The sequence below is a fragment of the Sarcophilus harrisii genome, chromosome 2 (genome assembly GCF_902635505.1).
Source record: "Sarcophilus harrisii chromosome 2, mSarHar1.11, whole genome shotgun sequence".
Classification (NCBI taxonomy): Eukaryota; Metazoa; Chordata; class Mammalia; order Dasyuromorphia; family Dasyuridae; genus Sarcophilus; species Sarcophilus harrisii.
Window position 1 is genome coordinate 184,823,223 of NC_045427.1, and position 11,406 is coordinate 184,834,628.

The 11,406-nt window shown below is 33.8% G+C and overlaps 1 non-coding gene across 1 annotated transcript; it reads left to right on the forward strand.

The window, feature by feature from the left end:
* Window positions 1–206: 206 nt before the first annotated feature.
* Window positions 207–312, forward strand: LOC111718622. The gene has a single exon (XR_002769141.1). It is a non-coding gene; the product is annotated as a U6 spliceosomal RNA (small nuclear RNA).
* The last annotated feature ends 11,094 nt before the right edge of the window (window positions 313–11,406 follow it).

Consider the following 11,406-nt stretch of genomic DNA (forward strand, 5'->3'; position numbering starts at 1 on the left):
ATAGTACCTGACATAAAGTAGGAGCTGATTAAGTGGACTTTTGTATTAATTGATTAATAGACTCTGAATCTCTTATGGGCAGCATAATGATATTGAAGAACCACAGATAACAAAACTTAGGAAATTGAGATTGGAGTTATAGCTTTGTCACAAACCATCTATATGTCTTTGAACAATTTACTTTCCTCTTCAGTAAAATGAGTTTAGTGATCATTCCAGCAGCACATATATTTAAATAATAATGATACAAAGAAGGTTAGCATGGCCCTGTGAAAGGACAACCTCCAAATTCATAAGGTGTTGAAATATTTCATATATTTTCATTAAAGTATCATATCTATCTACATAGCTTGACACACATAGTGACAGATACAGAGACAAAAATTGTTAGAGATTCTTGACCAAGAAAAGGACAGAATTGAGCAATATTTAAATTAAAAGATAGTTTAATTTCTTAGAATTATAAAACTTTTATATGAACAACTTTAATGTAGCTATAATTGAGAAATAATCATTTCATCAAATGTTGCTAAAGAAATAAAAGCATGATATCCAAGAGATGTTCAGATAAGATGGTCGTGGGATATGAACAGTTTTAATAAGAAGAATTTCCTTTTAAAGATCCACAATCATTGGGGGAAGGATAGCTTAAAATCTTTAGGAGAAATTAAAATTTCAGAAAGTTGTGATTTTGCCTTATGCCTATCAAGATGACAAAGATAATAAAATGTCCCAAAATGTTGGAGAAACTAAGAGAAAGAAGACACATTCATACCCTGTTGAGGGAGTGATGAATTGGCCCAACAATTCCAGAAAACAATTTTAAATTATGTTTTTAAAATGACAAAACTGTTCACATTCTTTGACTTAGAAATCTCACTATTGAGAATATATCCTAAGGAAACAAATGTGAGAAAAAAAAGTCCAATATATATCAAAATGTTCGTAGCATCATTGTGACAGCAAAAGAATTGGAGTCAAATCAGGGCTCATCAATTAATTAATCACATACTATGGTGAAAACTCCTGAAATTTGTAGAGATGAAAAGCATAGGATGATTTGAATAAAGTAATAAAGATGAAGAAAGTAGATGCAAGAAAAATATATACAAAATAAAATAAATATTATGCTGAATAAAATAATATGGAAAAGTAGTCTAATGCAGATTGATCTCAGGGTACAATTTTGTTTCCAAAAAAAGAGAAGATGAAATAAACACCACTTTTCTTGGTAGTTAAATCCAAAATTATTGCATAAATTACCATGCATAGATTTTTGTTGTTATTGTTGGTCAGTTTTTCAAACTTAGTCTTTGATTCAGAGAATAATTGAGGAGATATATACATTGGTCTTTTTGTGTTGATAGCAAATGTGAGAATTGGATCAGATGATTTCTAATGTCTCTTTCTCTAAAATTCTGGGAAAGGGATTCTTAATTGTTTATATGAATTGTGAAGCCTATGAACTTTTTCTCAGCATAATGTTTTGGGTTTTGTTTTTAAAGCTCAACATGTAATATACAGAATTACAAAGGACTACACCTTTTTTATGATGCAGGAAAGTAAGAGTGAACCTCTCACTCACATAGTCTGGTAGTTTAAAATATTCAGCCTGTTCTGATTGCTAAACCTGAGGAGGACACAGAATGTCTTTTCTATATTTTGTTTCTTTGTATCACCCAAGTGGATACCTCCATCTTAGTGATCTGGCTATGCGTCAAAACTCTTTTACATATAAACAGCCAACCAAATAAATGACTATTTTCAATTTGATCGAGCATTTTTCTAGCACTGTGTTTGGCACCATAGGACTTTATAAGAAAATAGGGAATATAGATTTCTCCCTTTTGGGAAATTAAAACTACCTACTGCCGATTTATTTACTTCTTTGCATCTTTGAAAATATCCTTTCATTACATTTATTTGTCCAAGTAATAAATTCATCTTGGAAAACTTCACAGACTAGGAATAATCTCAATGGCCACAACAGAGACACATTGCTCTAGCAATAGGAAATTATTGATTACAAATATCCTGTTGTCCCCAAGTAGGTCTAATTCCCATCAACTACAAAAAGCTCCCTTTTTGCTTCCTGTCCACAAACTCTGCCTCTTTCTTTTTTCCTTAGATGAGCACACACAACATCACAGGGACCTCGATGCCCAAGGCTGTTCAGGAGCAATGGATATTGGTTTGAATAGCAATGGCCATTTTTGAGAATTCATCTGGAACTTTGTGTGTCAGGTGCAAAAAGCTCCCAGACAGAGCCCTTGTCTAGGAGCTCAGGTATTGTGCTAGAAGATATTACAGACATAAAGAGAAAAAGAGAGATCGTTTTCAGTGACCAGGATTATAAGATCAAAGGAAAACAGATGTAAAAGATTTCTAAAGTAAGCCTATGAATGGAAACTAATTCATCTACAGGAGTTATTTTCTGTTGGATATTTGAACTTTTCCATGATGTCTTCTGGTCCAGCATTCACAAAAGAGGTAAGAGTAAACAGAAAAGGCTTAACAAAGCATTAGAAGGATTTGAATCAGAATTGATGTACACCATTGGAAACCACTTAAATCTCAGGGTTGGCATCTTCCTAATACTCTTATTTTTGTCTTTAATTCTTACATGGATAGTGTCCCCATTAGTTTTCAAAAGTTTCCTGTCTTAGTACTTTTAGTCAAGCTCATCAAGCTCACTCTTCATTTGTTCATTCATGTAACATTAATAAAACACTTTAAAATTTTGTTGTTCAACTGTGTGGTCTGACTCTTCATGATCCTGTTTGGGATTTTCTGGATTGATTAGCTATTTCCTTCTTTAACTCATTTTACAAATGAGGGAACAGAGACAAACAGAATTAAAGCTACTATGTGTCTGAGAACATATTTGAATTCAGTTTGCCGGACTCCAGGCTCAACACTTATCGATTGCATCTTCAAAGTTTGCAGTGCCTTTACATATGTTACCTTATTTGATGCTCACATTAACCTTGGGAGGGAGGTGCTATTGTTATACTCACTGTACAGATAAGGAATCTGAGACAGAAATTAACCTACTTGCCTGGAGTCACATAGACAGTAAGTATCTCTGGGAAGATTTCAACTGAGATCTTTCTGTATCTAAGTCTCATTCTTCACTGTGCTACTTTGCATCTAAAATATACCCAGCACCTACTAAGCGTGCAGCAATGTGGGATTTCTAATAGGATTGCTAAATAGCCTAGATTTGCTGCTTGTTTTCTTATCATTATCACCCTAGAAATGCTCATATAATCTTCTCCTTGAGCCAGTTTGAAGCCTGGGACAAGGGGACTCAGATTTCCATGCTTTACATCTTCATCCAACTAAAATTTATTAAGCACAGAACTTTCCTTATGTTAGGTAAGAAACTTAGTTTAGATAAGGCATGAATTCTACTCTCAGGGAATTTCAGAGACTGCAAGGGAGAAAACACTAACACATATGCTGTGTATGTTTGTATACAATTTAAAAATTATATATATATGTATATATGCATGTGTGTGTACATTATAATATTAGTATCCCTCTTTTATAATGGACATAGAAATTGGATAATTTGCACAAGGCAAACAGCTGGTAACCAGAAGAGACAGTATTAAAACCTAAATACCAGGATCATAAGTACTTTGCACTTTTTAGTGCCTTATCTATCCTAGGAGAGGGGAGAGGGAAGAGACTAGAGGTCTAGGATTTTTCTAACTCCCTGGAGTTTCCCAAACACTGCCTGAGAAATGTTGATTTTGATCTTACCTTTGTACCTCTACATGGTAAAATATATCTCCTTAACCCAGGTATAAGACTTTTTTTTTTTTAATGGCTTATTTTGGAAGAGAGAATTTCAGTTTTAATTACATAGAGTAAGGCCAAAATGTGATGATTAATAAATGCCTTATTATAGATGCTACTGGTCATTTCTACAATTGTATAAAGGATTGTCTCTCTTGATTATCAATATGCTCTGCAGTAAGAAGAAAAGCATCAGAGAGACATTTCTTAGGCACATGCTGAGTCAGCAGGATCCAAAGTCAGATCTCATCATAGGTAGGTTCCTATTGTGAGTTAAGATTAGCATATGTGCCAGTCTTTTTTCCACTCCCTAGACAGATATAACAAATATAGACCTGACCATAGATCCCTGCTGTCTCAAGAGTACTAAATCTTTGTGATTTGAACTACATAGAAGGAGACCCTGTGGAGTTACAGGTAGTCTAATGTTAGAACAGACAAGGAGAGAAATCTAAGAACACCATGAACTCAGGAGTTCCCTTGTTTTTCTCTGAAGTATCAATGTTTCCCTTTAATAGTAATAACAATTTGCTCTGGCTTCTCCAAAAACCAAGATATTCTGTGTCAAGGTCATTAATATTAGATAAAAACCAAGCACAAGCTTTTATAGATCTGTCTTCAATTACTAAAACTGAGAAAATGAAAAGAAACATTTTTTTCCTTCCCCAGAGCAGCTGGTGGTATAATAGATAAAATTCAAAGCCTAGAATCAAGAAGACATGAATTCAAATCCATTCTCAGACATTTCCTAGCCATGTGACACTGGGCAAGTCACTTAAATTTATTTGCCTCTATTTTCTCCATTATAAAATGGAGATAATGTTAGAGGATTTCTGTCCTCCAAGGGCTATTTGGTATATCAAATGAGATAATATTTGCAAAAGCTCAGCACAGACTGGCACACAGTAAGTTCTATATAGATGTTTATTCTCCCCCCATAGGTCCTACTAAGCTTTTACCAAATTACCATCTTTTCAGTTCTGCTATGTCCTATACTGTAATTATTGTTGTTCAGACATTTCAGTCTTATCTGATTCTTTGTGAGCCAATTTGGGGTTTTCTTGACAAAAATATTGGAGTGGTTTTCCATTTCCTTCTCCAGCTCATTTTATAGATGAGGAAAATGAGGCAAACAGGTCTCCTATACCTGAAGCATTTTTTTTTTTTGGTCTGGTACATATAAACAAGCCTACTGCTCTGTGATCCTCAAAGTTTCTTCAAATGTAATGGAAGATACAAACCATGGAGAAGTGACAAAATGAATAGGTTTCAGAACATGGAATCAGAAAAACCTTTTTTCCGAATCCTACCTCAGACATTTACAAACTGTGTAATCCTGTTCAAGTCAACCTTTGTGCTTCAGGCTCTTTATCTGTAAAGTGAGAGGATTAGCCTCAATGGCCTGGAAGCTTTCAAATCTATGGATTCTGCTTCCTCTAGTTGTATTTTCACTAGGCAGGCCTTCCTCTTTTCCCTTCCCCCCAAGACTGTAGAATTATGATTGACCCAATAAATACTCTTCCTGCTATTTTATCAAACATGGAACCCGATAGTCTGTCCACAATTCTTCATTCAAGAATGCTGACACTAAGTCTCAGTTCTCTTTCACACAGTTGGCATTTGGACACAGTCAATCTAGTCCTTTTGGACAATACTTAATTGTCCTCGACCTGGGAAAAAAGATAAAATATCCCTTCCTTTCATTGGAGACATAAGACAAATCATTTGTGTGGAGCACTGACTACATCAGTCTGGTTTCACATAATTTCTGAACTCTTTTTTTCTTTGTTACATGGGATGGCTCATTAGTTTTGGAAGGGGGAAGGTCTATTCTAGAATGACTATGATGTAAAAATAAAAAACACCAATATTATGTAAGCTTTAAAAAAAATCTCTAATTATCATGCTATTTTAAAACAATTATATTTATTCATGAATTCAATTTACTGAGAAAAAAAATCATCTACAACAACAACAAAAAATTATCCAAAGATTTGAGAAGAATAATGAAGTAACCATCTCAGATCAGAAAATAACATAATCTGTATCTGTAAGGGACTTTAGAGGTCATCTAATACACCTTTTCATTTTATACATGAAAAATCTGAAAGAGAAGAAATTATTTTCCCAAAGTCATACAACATTTCACTGGGACATTAGCACAGTGAACAAATATTATATTACTTTTACCATCAAAAATTAAAAGTTAACCCTATTACTTAAATATCAATAACGTTGATCCCCTTTTCAGCTCCATCATCAAATCTATTATTATTCTGTCATATGACAACAGATAGAAGAAAGAATATCTGAAAAAGAAATCATTTCTAATGTCTAGAACACATTACTGCATCTAAAACATAAACATTCTTCCCTTCAGTGAGCCAAACACATCATGGTTTGAATACAGATCAGACTTTTCCCCCAAAATCTAACTTGGATAAAAAGTGGTGTCTGTCCCTCTCCTCCTACCACAGTATCTATGCATCTTTTTACTTTTCTAGCTATTTCAGAGAAGCTTTGTTTTAAGAACTTGTTTTTTTCTGTTAAAGACCATGTTCACATAAGTTATGATATCCAATTTATCTATACAGACACACTAACTTACAATATATTCCAATTCAAAATGCTTCCATTAATGGTTTAATATCCCCAGGATTCATTGCACTTGTTAGTTTGGGGATCTGCATAATTTTCAGTCATATCCTGGAAAAAAATAAATAAAAAATTGCTAACAATTACACAGTTCACTTGTTTTATTTAACATAGATTTGTCATAATCCTCTCTCCATTAACTGCTTCAATACTGGTAAACACATTGAGTACATTACATCACTTGCACAATGTCCATTATCAAGGACCCTTAAACTCAGATGAGAGAATTCAGATAAGCTAGTAAGGAGTAGAATTGACCACTATTTTCAACATGATTTACTCCTCCAGTTACAGTGTATGTTCTTTACAAGTTCTGAAACAAAAGACATAACTGAATCAGAACAGTTGTGAGAAAGCATCTTGGAGTATCACAATGATGAGAGATATAAGAAAAGAGATTATGATCAAAAACCTCATGAATTGAGGAGGCTAGGTGAAATAGTGAATATAGTACTAGGCCTGAAATAAGAAATACATGAGCTCAAATCCAACCTCAGACTTTTACTTAGGGGTATGTTTCTGGGTAAATTGTTTAATCCTTTGTGCCTCAGTTCCTTCATATGTAAAATGAGCTGGAAAAGGAATGGCAAGTCAGTCCAACATCTTTGCCAAGAATTCCCAAGTGATATCACTAAATCAGACACAATCGAAATGTATATGTTCAGCTATTCTGCTTTCCTTAAACCTAGTTCTGTCTTCCCTGAAGTCATACTTATTTTCAAATTAGGTACATTTCATTCATAAGACCCTAATACTATTTTTGTTATCAGGACTCTTTTAATACCTTAGAAGGAATATCTAATAATTAATAGATATTCAAGTAATCTATTGTCTATCATTCATCCATATAGGAATTGAATGTAGATAAATAAGACTAAACACCATCACTCTACAATTAGGGAATCAAATTATATAAGCATTTCTCAAAAGAAAAAAAATAAAAACTATCAGCAAATACAGGAAAAAATTCCAAAAAACAAATTATGAGAAACACCAATTAAAGCAACTCTGAAATTCCAACTCAACCAGCTTTTATCTAATGCCTTCTAGGTGTCAAGTTCTATATTATTCATGGTACTACAAAGAAAAAAAAAATAAGTGGAAAAACCTGGTTTGTTTGAGGGTAATTGATGGGTCTCAAACAATTAGGGAGTTGTTTACCCCAGGCATGCAAAGACTTTCCCCAGCAGAATTGTTGAATGAGTACAATTTGTTCCAATGATCATGTAGGGGACTGGAATAGATGCTATGGAGTAGTTAGAACTTAGTCAGACATTGAAAACTCCAAGGTCATCCACTTCATCCTGAGCTATCATTAGTCATTTTGACTTTTGTCCTATTATTGGCTTTCCTACATGACATATTAAATTCTGCTTAAATTCATTTTGAAAAAATGTCTCTTAAAAACCCAACCATCTCCTTAATACTCCTTCCTGAACACAAATGAGTTAGATAAATAGAAAATGTTTGTTGATAACCTGCTATATTTTGGACAAACACAAACATACATATATGCATACATATATACAATATGCCTATATACATACATGCATACATGTGTTACATACATACATGTATGTATGTATTCATGTACACACACATACACATGTAAGTATATATGTGATGTATGAAAAATAAAGACAGTTCCTTCCTTTATGAAGTTTATGATCTAATTGGGGAAGACAACAGAGAGCATTATTTTCTATGGAATTCAAACCAAGCAGAGCTGCTGATGGCAAGTTACTTGAAAAGTTCAGGTCCTACCATCTATAAAGGAAAGCTTTGGAAGGAATTCACTGCTCTACCCTTCAGCCTTTCAATTAATGAGGAAAAGAGACTTGAGAGTATTGAGTGTCCAAAACAGTATGATAATGAGATTTCAGGAGATCAAGTTCTCTGAAGCTACAGGTAGAAAGAGGAAAATGACCCAAAATAAATGTCAGTTCATTAAACTTCGTGATCAGGTTTAGGTGACATAATGGATAAATCTGAAGTCAGGAAGATATGAGTTCAAGTGCAGCCTTATACACTTGCTTAGCTGTATGATCTTGGCAAGACAGTTAACATTTTGTGCCTCAGTTTTCTCAACTGAAAAATGGGAATAATGATAGCATTTACCTCCCAATATTAAGGATAAAATGAGAATATTGTAAATCACTTTGTAAATCTTAAAGCCCTATAGAAATGCTTACTATGACTACCACTACCAACAATAATAATAACAAAGACATCCTCAATTAAATATTTATATTTACATTGGGATATTCTTTTAGATTCTCTTTTTATTTTTGTCTGTCCCATTTTAAGAAAAAAAGAAATCATAAGAGAGCAAGCTTATAAAAGGATTTAATGAACCACTATCACAACCACTCAATTTAAAGAAAAAAAAATCCATTGAAGATATATTTTGGGGGCAGTAAAAATTCGGTGAAATTCAATTCAATAAATACATCTTTCAAATGTATATAATGTGGATGGCACTATGGTTTGATGGCTAAAGAACTCAAAGAGTCAGAAAAGACTCCCAAGTTCAAGTCTTGTTTCTTGACTCTGTCAATTCACTTAAACACTCAGTTTCAGAAAACTAAAATTACAATTGCCAGAGCTGCTTATCTGCATTATTAAATGGGCAACTTCCAGGCATTCATTTACTCTTCCAATGATATGGATATCACAGGTTTGGGCCAGCAAAACAAAACCAAACAAAACAAAAACCATTATAAAGCATATTCTGTTTAACTTCCTCACCAATTCAATACACCATCAATCAATCAATAGGTATTTATTAAGCACATATCAACCAGATATTATGCTAAACACTAGAGTATAAAGGAGGAAGCAATCCCTATTACCAAGGAGCTTACATACACATGAAGAATTGATGTTCTCTATAAGGATAATTTTTTTCAAACAGGCTTCTCAGAAGCCTCCTTCTCCTTCCAGAAACCTGTATTTTTCTAGTTCATAGTACTCCTCACACTCCCCTAGCTTAGAGGATGAAGGAGTAGGGGGGAAGTTGTTTATTCTATATTTCCTATGAATACTTCTAGATTGTTCTCCTATTTCCCTACTTAGAGACCCCTTGATAACCTTCCTTTCTTAGAAATCCATACAATCCAATTACACCACTCTCTCCCCATCACTATTGGTGTTGCATGGTTTTGTCTGTCATCCTCAATCTTATCTAATTATTTCTAATGACCAGTGATTTGAAATCTGTAATAGATTTGTCATCTACTCATTCTTCTTTTTTTTCTATAATCATAATCATGATTCCCAAGTTATTATTGTTGCTTATCCTTTGTTTTCAATGAGAATCTAACCTTGGAATCAGAAGATGTCTTTGTCACTTGCTATCTGAATGACTCTGGGAAAAATCACAACTTTTTTTTTCTGCCTCAGTTTTCTCATTTTTTAAATGTGGGGTTGACAGAGAAAGAACTATGGGAAATGAGTGTGGACCACAACATAGCATTTTCACTCTTTCTGTTATTGTTTACTTGTATTTTTGTTTTCCTTCTCAGGTTTTTTTTTACCTTTTTTCTAGATCAGATCTTTCTTGAGCAACAAGATAACTGTATAAATATGTATACATATATTATATTTAGCATATACTTTAACATATTTAACATGTATTGGACTACCCACCATCTAGGGGAGGGTGTGGGGGAAAGGAGAGGAAAAGTTGGAATAGAAGGTTTTGCAAGGTTCAGTGTTGAAAAACTACCCATGCCTATGTTTTGTAAACAAAAAGCCATAATAAAATAAATAAATAAATGAGGGGTTGAACTGGATGGCCTCCAAGATTGTTCCTGTTCAAGTTTGTTAACCTATGACCCACATGAATGAGATGATGTGCTCACTGCAGAAAGTGTACAAATATGCTAATACAGACAATAATGTAACCAATAATAAAAATGTATACATCAATAATAAATGCACATGACATATAAATAATTTTCTATCAGTGATAATAGTTATGGCAAGCATATTAATAAAAAGAGATAGTACATATATAAATAAATACATGTAATATATTAATAAAGATATATAATAATATATTTATAAATATATATGGTAACATATTAATATTAAAATATGCAATATCATATTACTTGATAAATATGTACTATAATAATAACAATGGTGCAAAATATACTTCCCATTTTATATTATATGTACTTGAATGGCATAAGTCAAAATCTAAGCAACATGAATAAACATTTGCACTCTCTCATCTCATTGTCAGCATTTCCAGACAACCTCATAAAAGAGAAAGCTACCTGCTTTCTAAGTTATAGACTGCTTGAGATCTGCAGGGGGAAGTTTTCATTTTTGATTTTAGGACATGACACCATCTTTAAATAAGGAGGACAGAAATGTCTCATCTAGCAGATAGGCAATTGCCCTAAGCTTATTGCAGTATGCTTTGTGCCAGCTCCTTCTGAGACCTACATCAAAGGTATAGTACAGAAGTCATTTACCTCTGTGAGGCTAGAGCCGCCCCACTTTGGAGAGTGGAAATCGCACAGCTGGCTGCCAACTAAGGGCCTCTTCACACTGCCCCCAAATGAGGGACTGGATGATAACCTGTTTTCCAAGTTCCATTTGCAAAAGTTCCAGTGAGCAATTTTGTTTTCTACTGGGGGTAACTTATCAGGCCACCCTATTCCTGTGATAGCATGCAGGGCCCCCAAGCTAGTCTCGCAGCAGTGACCTGAATGACTCATATAATCTCTTCAGTAGGACTGACCTTATTTAAGTGATAGGATCTAATAACTTAAATAACTGGAGGACGGTCTCTCTGAACATAGTCGATAACATATTTTCTGTCAACTACACCACAAATTAGATTTTTTTCACCTTTTTTCCTTCATAACTGAATAAAATGAAAAAGGAAGTTCCTAAACATTCAACAAACATTTACTGAGCACCTACTATGTGCAA